Genomic DNA, 17886 nt, shown 5'->3' with positions numbered 1-17886 from the left:
ACGACAATCCAGTAGTTTCATGGCCACCATTACTGATACTAGTTTTTAAAAAAAAATTAATTAATTGAATTTAAATTCCCCAGCTGCTGTGGCAGGATTCAAACTCATGACTCTGGATTACTAGTCCAGTAATATAACTGTAAGGAATCTTACAACACCAGGTTATAGTCCAACAGTTTTATTTGAAAATCACAAGCTTTCGGAGGCTTTCTCCTTCGTCAGGTGAGTGTTCAACATGGAGGAGGACTGATTCATCAACTGAGGGAGGGCGGTAGGTGGTAATCAGCAGGAGGTTTCCTTGCCCATGTTTGACCTGATGCCAAGAGATTTCATGGAAAAATCATGAAAATTAAAGTTTCAACTCGTTCAAGCATTTTTTCATGCACGTTAGCCACACATGTTTAAGAACCTGCAATCGGGGAAGCATTTCAATTTTTAATGTGACTTATACTTATGCCATAAAAATGTATTAAAAGAAACTCAAAAAATTGGGAAAAAAATCATCAAATGACTGTTTCCGGCCGCACCTGAAAATCTAGTTGTAATTTTAAGAGAGTCTCTGAGCAAGTGCGAATGCAAGAAACTCATATATGAGGCTCTGTAACTTGCGGCATGGCCAGTTTTATGGGTGGAGATGCATTTGGGCGGAGGGATCGATAGCCGGCCATTAAAGAGCGAGGAGATTTGTGTGTATTGTAGTCATACGCTTAACTCGCCCAAAATTCCGCGATCTTTTAAACCACATAATTGGTTTTCCCCAAGCTATTCGTGTCTCTGAGTGCAGATATGGAGGAAATTCAAGACCTTTCTGCTCAAGTCTCTATAATGGGGCTTGAACTCATGACCCTTCTGAATTGAGAGTACTACCACTGAGCCAAGGATTTTAAGTTGTTTCGGCCATTGCATCGTGTCTACTATTTGTCTTAATTTAACATTGGACTCGGTAACTCCCATAAGCCAGTTAACAGAATATTAACATATGTTTTAAAAAGTCAACCTGAGCAGAAAGAAAACAATTCTGTGTAAATATTTGCTGTATAGAAATATTACAGATTAGTTACCTCCTTCTTTAACGTTCCAGATTTTACCATGAAACTCCAAGTTTATATCTGTTCACTTAATCACCAGATCAGATAACTAAATCTCCAGATAACCTTGGATCAAGAAAATAAAAACTGAAAGGACTGAAAAAAATAAGAGTTAGATATTAACGTATCACATACTGTGTCCATTCAAACCCTAAAATCCATTAAAAAAAATCTCCTCACCAATTTGTGAAGCATACCAAGTAATCTGGATGCAGATGATGTTTTTTTTTCTCTCTCCCCCATCTTTAGATGTCACTATGCAAGATTCCATGATTGAGCAAGTCCCTAGGAGTGGCTGAGAGGTGGAAGGGAGCTTGTTCTTATAATTTTCCTTCTTTTTGCTGTCTGGGCATACCTGAGATCAAGAACATGCTGTGAGTATAAATTCACATCCTATCACTCCTTAGCTTAGCACGTGAATATCAACATGTTATGCAACCACACTGGACTGCCATATAAACCTTTTTTTTAAATGAAGTTGAATATCTAGCCTTCTGAACTACATTAGCTGAAACATGGATTCGTCATCACACTCTGTTTGTAATATACCGTAATTTATGAGAAACTGGCTGCACAATCCAAAATCCCAAAGCAATTACAATTACCTTATTCTTAATAGCATTGAATGACCTGAAAAGTTATGAACTTTTTGTGTCAATTTTGATATAGATTTTATTCTGTTTGTAAGATTTTTTTTGTATAATTATGGTCAGTAGATTTTCATGATTTGATGACAGTTATAAATGCAAAATGTCAAACTACTACTTGGATAGCTATTAACCTCAGAGCAACACCAGTAGTGAGATTTTATGACCACTGACTGAGACAAATTCCAACCCATTTTAAACACAGAGATCTCTGTTTATTTTCAAAAGAATGAGGCACAAAGGAGCTTGTTACATTTTCAGTCAGAAAGTTGCACTTGAAAAGACATGAGACATAGCAGAACAGTGTCTGGGGTGCAGGCGTGCATCTAATTAAATATATATTACATTTGGGACTTGAGATAAACTCCCTAACCTACATTTTCTGATTGCTGTTATTTTAATACTAGTGTTACCTCATTTATTTTAAATGAGATGCTGGTGTTAAAATAATGTTGATTGGAAAATCTAACCTTATATGTTAAAATGAATGTATCAGACTTAAGAAATAGGCTTCATAGTTTAAGAAATGTAATATATAGGATCCCTGTTGGCTCAGTGGGTGAATGCAATACACAATTTGGTACTGAGTCATGCTAATCAAGAAAGCCTCAGGTTTGATTCATGGTCCATGCAGAGTTATTTATCAGCCAGGTTAAAGTTTAGGGTGCTAGGGCCTCAACATCCCAGGCTAGAGAGAGGGGAAAAATCAGCTAGAATGTCTTTTCTTGATTGCTATCCAATGACCTCTGTTACAATGTGTGTGTGTTTTTTTAAATTCATTCTATGGATGTGGGCATCACTAGCAAGACCAGCATTTATTGCCTATCCCTATTTGTCCTGAGAAGGTGGTGGTGGGCATTCTTTCTGAACCGCTAGTAGCAGTTTGATACAACTAACTGGCTTTCTAGACCACTTCACAGGGCAGCCAGGAGTCAACCATTCTGGTGTGGGACTGAGTCATGTATAGGCCAGACCAGGTAAAGAAATCAGTTTTTCTTCCCTAAATGACCTTAGTGAACCAGTTAGGCTTTTACAACAATCTGACAGCTTCATGGCCACTTTTACTGATACTGGATTCAATTTCTCAGACTGTCATAGTAGGTTTTGAACTCACATTCTCTGGATTATTAGTCCAGGCCGCTGGATTACTAGTCCAGTAACATAGCCACTACACTACTGGACCCCCTTGTGCCAGAATAGGATTAAATTGTGAAGCTCCCCACAATTGAATAACTGACTGAAACTCATGGTCTAGGTTCACACATTAAGAATGCTCAAATGTGAAGGGGGCCAGAGGATTGCTGGCACCCGTGGAACCACCGTACCCTAGAATGAATTACTGCCTTTAACAAAGATGGGAAAAAGCAGGGGAGGGGAAGGAAAGAAATTAAATATGTTTCATTTAATTATTTTTCTGAAAGAAGTTTGCATTAATGGGCTTCAGATTGAAAATCGTCCTAAACCATGATTTTTATTATAACATGGTGCTCAATGATCTGAGGTATTACTTTCAGTTGAATTCATACAAAAATACTTGGTGCTTTATAGCTTTAGAATTAATTGGGACAGTTAGCTTCATGCCAAACTCCAATCGTTCCTAGTATGCTATACATCTGTAAGTTTTTACTTTGTTGAGTTCGTATCTTTTAAGTGACTACAGTTCCTTATTGAAAAAGCTGAGGGCTGTAATGAATAAATCTTTTCTTTAAGTGCATCTGAAAAAAATGAAACATCCTATAATCTTACTGACTTGTTAAATGTACTTTGTAATATATAAAATAATTGCTACCTGGGAGAACGTCAAGAAACTGTAATCTAAACTTTGAGTTCTTGCTCCTGCATTGTCAGATTATAGCCTCAAACGCACTCCATAGTGTGGAGATGCCGGTGATGGACTGGGGTGGAGATAATCTCCGAAAGCTTGTGATTTTAAAATAAATTTGTTGGACTATAACCTGGTGTTGTAAGATTCCTTACATTTGTGAACTCCATAGTGTTTGATGTCTACAATTTTATACAATGCTAAACACACTATTTACTTTATTAGAAAATATTGAGTAATTAGTTTTGAAAGATTTAAGATTAACTTTAACATAATTTCTTCTATCTTTCTGTTGATCTTTTGAACATTTCTTTTTCTCAATGAGGGTAGACTGCCCTCTTAAGATACGTATTTCCTCTTTTTCTTGGTCTTATCGTGAGACACACCATCAATGATGGAAATAAATCACCAGGAATTAATACACATCGTTCTACCTTATTCAGGTGAACAAAAAATAATAATTATAAAGAATAATACAAGACTTTTCTCTGTCAATGTTCTTCACGTGTGAACTTATACAATGTCAGCAGACTATTTAACTATGAGGGCGTTATATCAATTCCCAATCCTGTCATCACAAATTGTTCATACTTGCACACTTTCTAGCAGGGGGCACTGTACATCAATCAGAAGCAGGACCCTGGCTGATTTTCCCCTCTCTTATCCTGGGGAATTAAGGCCAATTGTACAGCATCTAGAACCACTAAGCAAAGAATCAAATCCTGGCCTGTCTGTCTGTACAGCTCACTTGATATCATCTTCTCTAAAACCATTGCTGATTGAAGTTTTAACTGCACTGTTAGATAATATGAAATTATTTAAATTAGTTAATCCAACTAAATAACTACAAGTATCTGAAGAAAATATGCAATGACATTGATTCAAAATGGTTACTCTTAAAACTATGCAGTGAAGTACCACAAGAATAAGATAAGGAGGCCATTCAGCCCATTCTTCCATAAAAACCAATAGTTCCTTCATCATAGAATCTAACTGCTGCTTGAACGATTTCAAAGTTTTTGATTCCACTACCCAGCCCAGAAAACTATTTTGGCTTGGCTCAGTGGTGGCACTCTTGCCTCTGAGTCAGTACATCGTGAGTTCAAGCCTCACTTCAGAAATTTAAGCGCATAATCTAGGCTGACAGTTCAGTGCAGTACTGAGGGAGTGCTGCACTGTTGGAGGTGCCATCTTTCAGATGAGACATTAAACCGAGGCCCTCTCAAATGGACGTAAAAGAACTCATGGCACAAATTGAAGAAGAGCAAGGGTAGTTCTACTGGTGTCCTGCTGAATATTTATACCTAAGTCAACCTCACTTAAAAAAAAGATTATCTGGTCATTTATCTCATTGTTCTTTGTGGGTCCTTGCTGTGTGAAATTTTACTGCCGTTTTGCCTACATTACAACAGCAATTATACTTCTTTGGCTATGAAGCACTTTGGGATATTCTGAGGTTATGAAAGGCATCATATGAATGTAGTTTGTTTCTTTCTTTTAATCACTCGGCATGAAAAGAATGTTTCCTGACATCAATCCTTAACTTGTCTTTTACCAGTTTGTACCTATAACCCCATATCCACAGTCATAGCTTAACATGAAATAGTGCTCTGGATTAACCTTTTCTATTCCAATTAGCTTCAAATGCCTCTGTAAGGTCCCCTCTTATTCCTTTTAATGCTGAAGAGTCAGATTTTTTACTAATATTTCTTCATAACTAAGTCCTCTAATGGTGGGGATCAGCTTTACACTTTAACTTCTTTACACTTTATCCAGGGCTTGGATCTGTCCCTTGGTGACCAGAATTAAATGCAGTATTCAAGTGTGACCTGATCAGAGCACGCTGAGCCTTCAACATGATGCTCTGAGACATATAAGGGTAAATTTTGCAAGCCCCTGTGCTACTCACAAGGCTTTGCATACAGCTAGTGTATATTGGGTAACAGTGGGTGCACCAGTCGTGTAGCTAGGAATGGAGATTTGGACGGGCAATGACCAAAAGTCTTATGTCACAGCAAATCATTTATATTGCAAATGATTTAAAACAATGAAAACCCCGATTACATTAAATATCACCCCTGTATGTCCATTTAACATGTTCTATGTAGACAAAAAATAGATTGCATAAAATACATAAATATGCAGTAAATGCACTTAAAGAAGTCAAGCAAGCAGTGTCACCAAACCAGCAAGAACACAGTAATTTTAAATTTTAATCAATTAGTAAATTAAATGAAAGTCAGTACATTACTTAGGTAGTGTCCTCTTGTCTCCGCTCCAGTTATCTACACAATGTACATTTAAAATAATTTTGGACTATGGAAACAGTTGGGACTTCCAAAGTATTTGCGCCACATGCCTCACAACCTGTGAATCAAACCTGCGAATCAACAAAATAGTTCGTTGTGTAAGAGGAAGAGCCCAGCCAAACATTGCGTCACCACAACCTTGTCTTTGATTGGCCGAAGTCTGCTACATATTTTAAAAATTGTCTATTTGTCCAATAACTGAGCTCTGCTTCAAGGTGCATGGTTCAAAAACAAAAGCATGTTAATAAATTTGCTTAATATTAGCATTCACACAGGCTTAGAATTGGATTTGGCCTAGGTGTTACGTGGGTGGCCACAGTCCACCCATATCTATGCCCCTGGGTGAACTGCCTAAGATTATATGATAAGTGCTGGCTGCATGTGAGGCCTTGCTAAATTTGCTCAATAGTCTACTGATTTTCCAGTATAGCTTAGCATTCTATTTGCGTTGCTGATTGCTGCTCCAAGATTATTGGACAAGTAACTATTGAATCTACTATCATTTTCCAGATCTTGTCCAGCCTCCCTCCTACCTAGTTTGACATTTTTAGGCACACTACGCAGCCTCCTAAGGACCCAAAATGGCATCCGGAATGCGCGCGTACACTTCTAGTGTGACGTGCGTCGGACGTCATCTTGGTAAAGGCGTTTGCGCACACGCAAATAACGAACGCGACAGCATGTAAAGTAGGCAGAATATGCAGTAGATCAGTGTGTAACGCTGATTTAAAGGGACAGATGCAATTTTGGAACTCAATGCTCCAACCTTGCACAGCTGAACAGGTCATAAACAGCATGAGGACCACCCCCCCCCCCCCCCCCACCCCAGCACTATTTAAAGGGATCATGCAGGAGTTACAGGTTAGTTGCTGGATTATTGCTTCTGGCTGCTGATGCATTTTTACCTGTTTTTGGAGGTCTCCTATACTTGAATACTAGTACTAGGAGACATAGCCTAAAAATTAGAGCCAGGACTTGCAGGAGTGAAGTTCGGAAATGCTTCTACATGCAAAGGGTGGTAGAAGTTTGGAACACTCTTCTGCAAACGGCAGTTGATACTAGCTCAATTGTTAATTTTAAATCTGAGATTGATAGATTTTTGTTAACCAAAGGATATGGGGCTAAGCTGGATATATGGAGTTAGGTCACAGATCAACCATAATCTCACTGAATGGCGGAACAGGCTCGAGAGGCTAAATGTCCTACTCCTGTTCCTATATTCTTATAATAAAGTTTCAATACTCTACAGGGAGTGGGCTGGCTAGCTGACAGGCAACAGCAAGGGCACTGGTGGAATGGCAGGGGTGGGACAGGAATGCTGTCATCCCGAGAGAGGACGAAAGGTTCATGTTCCGTGGAGCCACTGCCACTTGCTGCCTCCTGTTATGTGCCACCTTTTCTTGCAAGAAAATGGGACATTTATCGGTGAGGGTCCTACAAGATGTTTGGGTGATGTGCCTTGCATGGTTGAATAGCTGCCAGTCTCTGTGACCTATGAGTTGTGGGTGTGCGGCTTGCAACAGTGTGAGGGTGAGAGGAAGCATCTGATTGGAAGAGTGGAGTACTGATTGAAAAAGTTTGTTGGTATGTGGGTGCAGTGCGTGGAGCAGTGGATGCGGCTAGTGGTGCAGTTGGTAGGAGACGCCACTTGACAGTTAACCTCACTCACCTTGACCACTCGAGTCAAAGCATTGAACTTCTTCCTGCACTACATCCATGTTCATGGTGCTATGTGCCTGGCATTGACTTCGTCCCCATCTGCCTCCCACTGCCTCGGGAGCATATGTCAGGAGGGCCTCTTGCCCCTGCCCCCCCCCCGCGGATACAGGATGCCCCTTTTTCTGTCCACCTCTTGCGCCAAGGCCTCTGGTGCATCATCGGAGAACCTTGGTGCACGGTTTCTCGCAGGCCTGGTAGAAACTCAGATAGGCAGATTGGTGAGGTCTGGCGTCCAGATTGGAGGATGTGGGATTTAGTAATGCGTAACCTTTATTCAATGTTTTAACATAACTCAACAGTTTGTAAACATAGGGACGGGACCTGCATCTGTGTTTTATGTGTGCGATGTCTTTTCTGTTCAGACTCCATGCGGATCTGTATCTTATATTTTGCAAATAAGAGGTGCAGGCTGCCTTTAAGTAGTGCTAGCCACTCGCGATATCGGGGCCCCCCCTGCTCGTGAGCAGCCACTCAGCAGCGCAGGTTGGCCTGGCTGCTCATTGCTGTCAGGTAAATCACCAGGCAGCATGAATGCTATGTGCTGCCTGCATCTCAATGACCGGGCGCGGGTTAATCGCGCATCGCGACCCAACGCCCAGTTTCGGGGGTTATCCACTATAACCCCCATAGTTTTTAAAATATATATATTTTTCATTTTTTTTCAATGTGTAACACTATGCACTTATCTATTGAATTTCACTTGCCATTGTTCTGCCCGCTTACAAATTTTTCCACAATTTCTCTGGACTTCCTTGTGTGCTTTTTTATGATTTGCTTTTCAATGATGTACAACAAACAGGTTCATACTTGGAGTGACTCTGTAACACTGATTCACCAACAATTCTACTGTTTTTAACAACTGGTGCCCTCTGGTGGCAATATTATCTAACATATATGATATATTACTCAGCATCACATTGGAAAATAAAGAATTGCAGCTACCCAAATGTGACTACAGGCAGTAATATAATTGAGGGTTTCAGGTGGTTTATAAATTGACTAATGGATTCAGACAGTGATTAAAGTATAGAATCTAACATAGGTATTCAGAATCATGGATGTTTGAGAGTGAGTTGCAAAGTATGGTCTGATTATGGCATTCAGATAGTTTACATCTGGATAATGGACACCTGAGAGTGATTAATGAGTTGAGGTGGTTTATATATAGAATAATGGATACCAAGAAGTGATTAACCTTAGGCAGGCAGGTCCAAAGGAACCCCTGTTTCGCTGGGCTACTGGTTCTGTAAATTTTCAGCTCTTGCGGTCTGATGCTGAATAATATTACAGTAATGGTTTTGTCAAGGGACAGCATATGGAACCTAAAGAGGAGGGGGCCAAGGATAGATCCTTGGGGGACTCTGGAGATAATGGTGTGGGGGTGGGAAGAGAAGCCATTGCTAGAGATGCTGTGGCTATGATTGGATAGGTAAGAGCATGGGCAGTTCCACTGATCTGGACAACGGAAGAGTGGTATTGGAGAAGAATGGTATGGTTGACCATGTCAAAAGCTGTAGAGAGGTTGTGGAGGATGAGAAAATGCACCTTGGTCACAGTCACAGTGAAAATTTCACATTGTTGGTGGAGCAGAGTGGAGGAAACTTCACTGTGCCAGGCTTGTGTTACACCCGACGTGCAAGTGCATGATGCTGACATTGCATACCCCCGACCTAGCCCCGATCCCGCGTCTTTCTCTAGTTCCTCTTCTATTTCCCCTTATGCCCTCTCCAAGCACTTTGTGCCTTTGATTAGGGTTGTTCCACTGCTGTGGTTGGGGTGGAAACTTGATTGAAGTGATTCAAGCATGGAGTTGCAGGAAAGATGGGCACAAATTTGCGAGGCGTCAACACATTCAAGGACTTTGGAGTAGCAAGGGAGGGTGGAGAAGGGGCGGTAGTTTGCAAGGACAGAGGGGTTGAGGATCATTTAATTTTCAGAAAGGCGTGATTAGGGTGGTTTTGAAAGGAAGGGGGACAATACTTGAGGAAAAGGAACAATTGACAATGTCAGCCAACGTGGGGACCAGGAAGGGAAGTCGGATGGTCAAGGAAGCAGGAGGTGGGTCTCATGGACGAGATGAGCTTGGAGAGGGCATGAGGGGAGATAGAAGAGAAACTAGAGAAAGACGCAGGATCAGGGCTAGGACGGGGGTATCCAATGTCAGCATCATGCACTTCCACGTTGAGCGTGACGCAAGCCTGGCACAGAGTGAAGTTTCCTCCACGCTGCTCCACCAACAATGTGAAATTTTCATTCCCACATCAGGCATCCTTAGATGTATATGACAGCAATAATTGTTACAGGAATGTAATTGCTACCACAGAGTGTGACTGGTGGCTTATGTTAGTGAGCACAAAAACTGAAATGACACAAATACTTCTGTTCCAGTAATGACAAAAATTGGTTCCAAATTTACCTCTCTAAACCCACCAAAGGTTTAACAACCATCTCAGTTTTGTCAGACAGTCTACCTGACATCAAGTCATGGACGATTGAGAACTTCTACAACTGAACTTTGGGTAGACAGAATCCATCTTATTTGGCTTCTACCAGAAACACTGATTCCATTCCTCCTGCTGTTTGCTCACTCAGGTCAAATGAGACAATGCGCAGTTGCTGTGTCCTGTGCCCACAGTTTCTAAACCTATATCCTGTCAATCTACTCTTGCTTATTTTCACCTCTGTAACATTGCCCATCGCTGTCCTCACCTCATTCCCAACCCCATTGAAAACCTTACCCACACTTTTGTTACCTCAAAACTTAATTTTTTTTCAACGCCCGCCTTACCTGACCCTGAGCTCCATCCAAATGAAATCTAACTCATCTAAAATTCTGCCAATCCCATTCTGTTCTCTACAAAAGTCCAGATCACTCTTTACCCTCTACTCTCCAAGCTCCATTGGTTCCCTGTCTTCTGCACACTGAATTCAAAAATCGTGTCCTTATTTAAACCATGGCATCGCACTATCTTAACTCTGCAACCTGCTCCAGTACCACCACTCAGTCTAAGTTCTTTGACCCTCGTCTGCATTCCCCAATCTTGCCACTCTTCCATCAGTGGCAGTCACTTCAGCCCTCCTCTCTGGAACTCCTTCCCTAAACCTCTTTGCCTGGCTACTTCTCTCCCTGCTTTTGAAAGTCTCCTCAAACCTACCTTTTCAATAATGCCTTCAGTGATTTCTCCTAACTCTTCTATTACAGCTGACGTCCACACTCTCCCATGTGATGTGCCTTGGGACGTTTTCTACCAGATGGTACTTACTAGGTCATGTCAACCAGAAGATTCCAGATTCAATTCCTGATCCCAGCCTTAGCACATCTGAGAGGGGAGGAGAAAATCAGCTACCCTGAATATTGTCAAATGACACTTGCTGTAAAGTGTGTACATGTGGTTGTCAGGTGAGGACAGGATCCAGGCTCAAATTTGACAATCTCCATATGAAAAGCCTGCCAGTAGTCACTGTCTAGGCTCACACATGAAGAATAGCCACTTGGGTAAAGTGCTAAAAGGCTGTGAGTGCCTATGAAACTATAGCAGTTATTAATGGGATTGTCAAGATGGCAGGAAATATGTCTGGACAGAAGTGGAACCACTTCACATAAAAACGTGCCCTCTGCATTTACTATGGTCCAGGTTAAAACCTTTTTTTCTTCCAGTCAATTTTCTCCCCATCTCTCCTGAAGAGATTGACTCCTTGCTAGGGTACAGTTCCACAGCTGCCAGTCTCCCTATTGGTACCTTGCCCAAGCGGTCCTTATTCATGTGTGCGCCTCGACAGTTAAATGTTGGTAGGCCACTTGACTATAGGAGCATTACAATTGAGCTTGATTCTGTCCTTGCCCAACATCCACACCATATACTTCTAGCAGGGATATAACATTGAGGAGCAGAATCCCTTGCCAATTTTCCCTTCTTAACCCAGGAGCACTGAGAACAATCATGGCACCCCTACCACAGTTCCTACTGAGATCAGTTAATTCAGCACAGATAGTGGATCATATCAATGAACATACAAAAACAAAGGACAGGAAGGAAGGACAGCTGGTCCATTCCATTAAAAAAAACTTGGAACCTTCATGGTCTATATAGCTCAGCTACTCACTGGATAGACTTGCTGAGTTTCAAGAGAGCTTTAAAATACATTGATATGGTAATGAAATAAAATTTGCTTGAATTATCAGATTTTATATCATGCTATATGAACAGATTATACAATGGTAAAGGCACTAAATGTTTGCCATCAAGACTCCATCTTTTGATCATAGCATTTAAATGATTAAGTGGTTAGCTTTAATGTTAAGGTTTAATATTTGAACTGTTTGGACGTGGCTCTTCAGCCTTCAACATGGTCAATTACATTACAACAGTGATTATACTTCAAAAGTACTTCATTGGCTGTAAAGTGCTTTGGGATGCCGTGAAAGGTGCTGTATAAATGTGAGTTATTTCTTTTACTCTTCCAATGCCTCTCCTCCATTGTCCAACTCCGTGCGGCCTCCTTTGCTTGGTTCCACTTTTACCTATCTGATCGTAGCCAGAGCATATCTAGCAACGGCATCTCTTCTAATCACTGCATAGTCAATCCCGGAGTCCTCAAAGGATCCATCCTTGCCCCCCTCCTCTTCTTTCTCTTCTACATGGTGATATCATCTGCAGACATGAAACCCTCATACGTGCCTTTGTCACCTACAGACTTGATTAGTCCAATGCTCTTCTGACCAGCCCCCATCCACCACCCTCCATAAACTTAAGCTTATCCAAAACTCTGCTGTCCATATCCTATCCCACACAAAGTCCCACTTGCCCATCACCCTGTTTTAAGGCATATCTTAAAAGGAGGAAAGGTGCCGAAGTGAATGGACTCAGGGATGGATTTTCAGAGAGTGGGACGTAGGTGGCTGAAGGCATACCTGTCAATTATGGGGTCAAAGGTTGCAGGATGCCCAAGAGGCACTATATAAATGCAGATTGTTGTTGTTTGCATGGTAGCCATATGCCTATTATATTACATGAATAGGTAATCAAGTTTCTCAGAGCAGTTGTCAGGGAACGTTCAGTGTAGCCTTTCAGTAGTTTATCAGTGTTGTTATATTACAGCAGAGGCGGATCGTCAGGTGAGGCAAGTAATACACTGCCTCATCTAGAATTTTGTGTGTGTGCCGCAAGCTGGGAGTTAATGCCACTGTCCGCAGCTGCCAAGATCATTAAACGTACAATAAAGACAGTGCTTTATAAATCAAACAGGAAAGAAAGAAAGACTTGCATTTATATAGCGCCTTTCACGACCTCAGGACATCCCAAAGCGCTTTACAGTCAATGAAGTACTTTTGAGATGTAGTCACTGTTGTAATTTAGGAAAACACTGTTGTAATGTAAGGAGTGCAGTCTTCGGAGTTTAAACATCAGCTGGAGTCTTTTTTAATTGAAAACAGGAAATTTTGTTGTCCTTTATCCCACATACAGACTTATGGTTAGATATGTGGAGCCTGTCTCATGAGCTGAGGACAATCAGGATGACAAAACTTCATTTTCTTCTTTTGTGTTTTCACTCAGCCAAAACATAGCTGGTTGCTTCTCTATCTATGGAAACGTGTCAGGGACCACGGCAGATGATGCACACCTCAATACGGGACTGAAGAGAGCAACAGTTTGCAAAAGGTTGGTGGTGGGATTCCACAGGAAGAGCGCGTCGCCACGATAACATGCTGGCTTGGTTAGGCATGTATAGCTGTGCATCACCTGTCAAAAAGGTCACCTGCATTACAGCAATATCCCTTTCGTGCGTAAATAAACTAATTGACAATTCAATCATTCAGCTGTCCTATAAAGTCAGCATTGTTAAATGTTTCCTGTTCTGACAAGCCACAAGTGATAAGAGGCATGTAATGGAAAAGGTGACTAAGATAATCTATAATTACCATAACAACAATAATAACAGTAAGTAACAAACAACTGAAGCCTTGTGTAGCTTTTCCTCTGCAGCACTGGCTTTCAATTGTCAGTAAAAAATGCTAACAGTTTGTTTGATACTGAATTGAACCAGATTGTGGTAGACCTGTAATCACTAGTGGCCTACAGAATTCAATTTGGGGGACTAAACTGGGGGTAAAACTGGACTTATCTGGATCTACCTACTTCATTAAGCGGTAGAAAATAGTCACGGAATTTCTGAAGGGAGGAATGAGTTTGAGAATAGAGTTTGTTATAGTTTGTGTAAACTGCAGATTTAAATTCTGGAAAGTCTCTAAATGTCTATATTGTGGTATTTTAGCAGGATCCATATCCAATCTCATAAAGTGCACACAAACGATCTCTGTTATAGTCAGAAAAGAACAACAAAGCAATAAAGGAGGTACATTTATAGTTGAAAACTTCCCCATCACAATCTGTCAGAAGAGAGAATAATACATAAGGACTACGGTACTTCCCTGTATCAGCCAGTAAATTAATCCTGAGATCATTTTTGCCCTAATCATGTTGTATGCAAGCTGGAGCTGACCATCTGCTGTTGTCTGCTGCTACACTCCAACCAAAAACTGAACATGCAAACTGGTGGGCAAAGAAGGACTTAAAAAAGATTGTCTATTTCAGCATTAACATTTGCAGCAGAAATATTATATACAGGGAGTAGATGGAAAAAGGTTTGGTCCTATACATTGGGAGTGAATGAGAAGAGATTGGTTCACTTGAACTTTAAATCAGAACATAATTGATAGAAAGTTGGGGGTAGTGTTCTATGCATTGTAAATGTATTAAATGTTCATAGCTACCTATTATTTTCCTCTGGGGTAATATATATGCTAAAGAGATAATTCTTTGAGTCTGTATTGCTGGTAGGGAGCCTTGTCCACCAAAGGCATGCATCAGAAATTCAGGCAAATACATGTTATGGTTGGAAAATCATAGGCTGCATGAGCCCAAATTTCCAATATGCACTACTAGAAGGCAAAGCTCTCCACCAGCACTGTGTGGCTCCTTCTCCTTGAAAATAAATCAGTGCTTCATCACACTGTGCTGCAGAGTGATAGGATGTGGGTTTGTGCCTGACATTCCAAATTTTGGTACTTTCATTGGGGGAAGACCTGAATGGAGATTGAGTGCATTTATATAGCGCCTTTAACGTAGTAATACATCCCAAGGTGCTCCACAGCAGACACCTAAGTGGCTTCCTAGCAGTTAGCTCCAGCATAATTTTGTAAAAGGCTTGGGGACAACTTTTCCTCCAGTCCTCTTGGAATGGTATGTAACTGAGGGGAAAAAAATCCAAATGAAAATTAATGGAGGCTCTGTTAATGTATATGAGTCTAGACATAATAAAATTAAAGGTCAGAAGATGACATAAGTATGCAGACAGACTGCTAAAAAGCATAGAAACATGAGGCAGTATTTGTCTGACTGTGAGTGACTCAGTAACAAAGGCAACTTTAATCTTTACTGTGTTACCACAAATTTTTTTTAATATGACATAATTGTAATTAGTTTGTGCTAATTTGAAACTCTCACTGAGTGACTCCAAGGATGGGAAATGGAAATATACTGTTATAGTAAGGAACTATCAGCTGAGGTTGTAGTTAAGACAGTTGTGTTCAACCTTTTGAAGCAGGGGGTCGAATTCACGTGCCACTACCAATGAGTAGGTTTCATATAATTGCACTAAGATGTGACCTCCTTAAACAAAAATATGAGCTACCCATACGCAAAAAATCCCCCCCACCCCCTCTCCCATATATTAATGACAGAAATTTTCTCAGGGCTTCTCTTGATCGTTTGCCAGAGCTTCAACCGAAGATTGGCGGAAATCCTGTTTAGGTGACTAACTGGGGTTTTCTGCAGATGTTATGGCAGCCAATTGGAAATTTCCGGAGTAAGAATCCATGTCCATAGTCTAATAATCTAAGCCCCCCCCCCCCACCGAATCACTAATATTCCAAGCCCCCAATACACAAAATCTCTGTACCTCATTTACCTTTTTGTTCTTAACTTCCTGGCCTGGTCTAATTCATCTCCACCCACTGTTTTGGCCATTGCCCACTCCCCACTAGTCACCTTGCTGCCTTTTCATCCTTGTCTATGGCCACCACTACTGCTAACATTGCTGTTGTTGCTGCTGCCACCTTGCCACTACCACCACTATTGCTGCTGCCACCATTGTTGCCACCACGACTGCTGCCTCGTCTGTGTCCTTTGCCGATGTGTTCACCGATATCCAGGGATCCTCCATGAGCTTTGCATGCTAGGAAACTTCAGCCTCAGTCCTTTAAACTTCCTGGGCTTGGTAGACTGGTAAAGACTGTCTCCTGATTGGTACTAATAGACTGCTGCTTCAATGTTGTAAATCCACCAATCAAGGACCAACCTTACAAGCTGGGAATTTTAAATAGCTCAGGCTGAAAGTTGACATTGAGCTCAAGCACACAAAGAAAGAAACTGAGTTGGGTGAAAGAAGTTGGATTCAGCTTGGACACACCAGGTTAAGGAATATTATTGGGCACTGAAGAGGAGGGTTTATGCTGCATATAATTTGTAATGTAACTGATCTGGTACTGCTGGATGCTAACTGGAAAGTTATCCCATTCCCCAGCATTAAAATCCACCACTTTGATCAATTCAGAAACCCTCCCTCCTTCAAATGTATAGTTGTTTAATCTCTTTGTAATAGTTCTGAAATTGGGTCTACCATGGTTATCTTCTCGAATTCAGTGGCATTAGTCACAGTCTGAGTGATGATGACGTCATCAGGACTCAATGGCAATTTTTACTCGGTAGCCTGAGTGGGAAGAGGTGGTGAGTTTCCTGCCAGGTGAACCCTGTGAGGAAGCAGATCGGTGCCAAAAGAGGCCAAGAAAAGTAATAATTTAAATTTTTTTTTAGGTTTCCTTGTGGTCTGGGAGGAACAGGACTGCTCCTTTGGGCCCCACAAGGAAACCTTGGGCCTCCCCTGCTTCGTCCCCATCCCCAGACTGTAATCGTCTTAGGATCCCCCCAAACACTTATCTTAGGCTGGAGACCATTCCCTTGGGTTGCTGCTGGCTGCCTCCTACTGCCTGAAATCTAACGGCTGGGTTCGGGCCAAGTTTCATCATTTAATTGATGCCTGTGAGTTAAAATCTCCCTGACCTCACACTCCAGTCGGCTGGATGATTTGCTGCCCACCTCAGCCCTCTCACGACTCACTTATGCCCTGAGTTAAAATCAGGGCTAGTGACTTGTTTCACAGGTGTCAGCATTCCCTCCAGTGCTTCACCTAAGTAGTCACTCTTCATACAGTTAATGTTGATTTTCTGAAAGGCTGACACATGCTGAATGCAATGGATGGCTACTCAAAGCCATCAAACCAAAGCTAAACAAAGTCTTTTCAGTATATGGCATTCTGCTGGTACTTAATTAAGTAACAATTAAGTACTTAATTGTTACTTAATGCTACAACTAAGTAACAATGGCTTATCCTTTAATTGTAGCATTTTTGCCTTGTTTGTCGATAGAAGCTAATTTGTCTTCGATCTCAACCCAATGAGTCAAGAGATTCATAAAAAGACTGAGGCGAGCTCTGGACTGCTGTGGTGGAAGGAAAATCCGTAATCGAAGAAATGCATACGTTTTTCAGAAACGACCACGAAAACCCACAGAGATGAACTTGTGCTCCAGAAATTAAACTTTCAAGGAAGAGGAATCCTGAGATCTGTCGAGGAGACAGAGCTCTGAAAGAGATAAAATAATGCAATAATGGATACAAGAATGTCAAAGAATCTTCTGTGAAAGTTGGAGACGTTAGAGTAAATTTCTGTCTTTAGTGTTTCCACTGTAAGTTTTACTCATTTCCTGTCACTCCTCATAACACCAAAGATAATTAGTTATACAAACCTCGCCCTTGATAAGGGCCTATCTCACTTTACTAGTCAGAATCACTGATATATGGCACTCAGAAAGTGAGAGAGTTCCGCCTCTCTAACTCTGACTGTTTCAAACTCAAACCGGCTGCACGCTGATCTTTATCCACAGAGAGAGAGAGAAAAGCTGAACCTTTGCTCCTCCCCCTGCTCTGTGACACTGTCAGAGGTGCTGTATTTCAGATGAAACAATCAAAACTGGCACCTTGAATCAGAAACCTGCTCCCTCTTGGTGCAGGTGCCATGTGACCCATATCGCCTGATAAGCTGTGACCCGTTGGCACCTCTGAATGGAAATCAATCCAACTTTAAAGGTGCAAATATCGCTTGGTGTTGGATGAACCTAATTTTCTCAAACTAACCTGGTATGGAAGAAACAAAATTCTGCTAACTCCTTCATCTCATATCCCAG

The 17886-nt window shown here is 41.3% G+C and overlaps 1 long non-coding RNA gene across 1 annotated transcript; it reads left to right on the top strand.

Moving 5' to 3' along the window:
* Positions 1–1353: 1353 nt before the first annotated feature.
* LOC137332092 (uncharacterized) lies at positions 1354–17300 on the top strand. Its single transcript, XR_010965577.1, has 3 exons — positions 1354–1462; positions 13141–13245; positions 17070–17300. It is a non-coding gene; the product is annotated as an uncharacterized lncRNA (long non-coding RNA).
* Positions 17301–17886: the final 586 nt, after the last annotated feature.

This window comes from Heptranchias perlo, chromosome 14 (genome assembly GCF_035084215.1).
Source record: "Heptranchias perlo isolate sHepPer1 chromosome 14, sHepPer1.hap1, whole genome shotgun sequence".
Taxonomy (NCBI): Eukaryota; Metazoa; Chordata; class Chondrichthyes; order Hexanchiformes; family Hexanchidae; genus Heptranchias; species Heptranchias perlo.
This window is presented reverse-complemented; position numbering and strand designations above follow the sequence as displayed.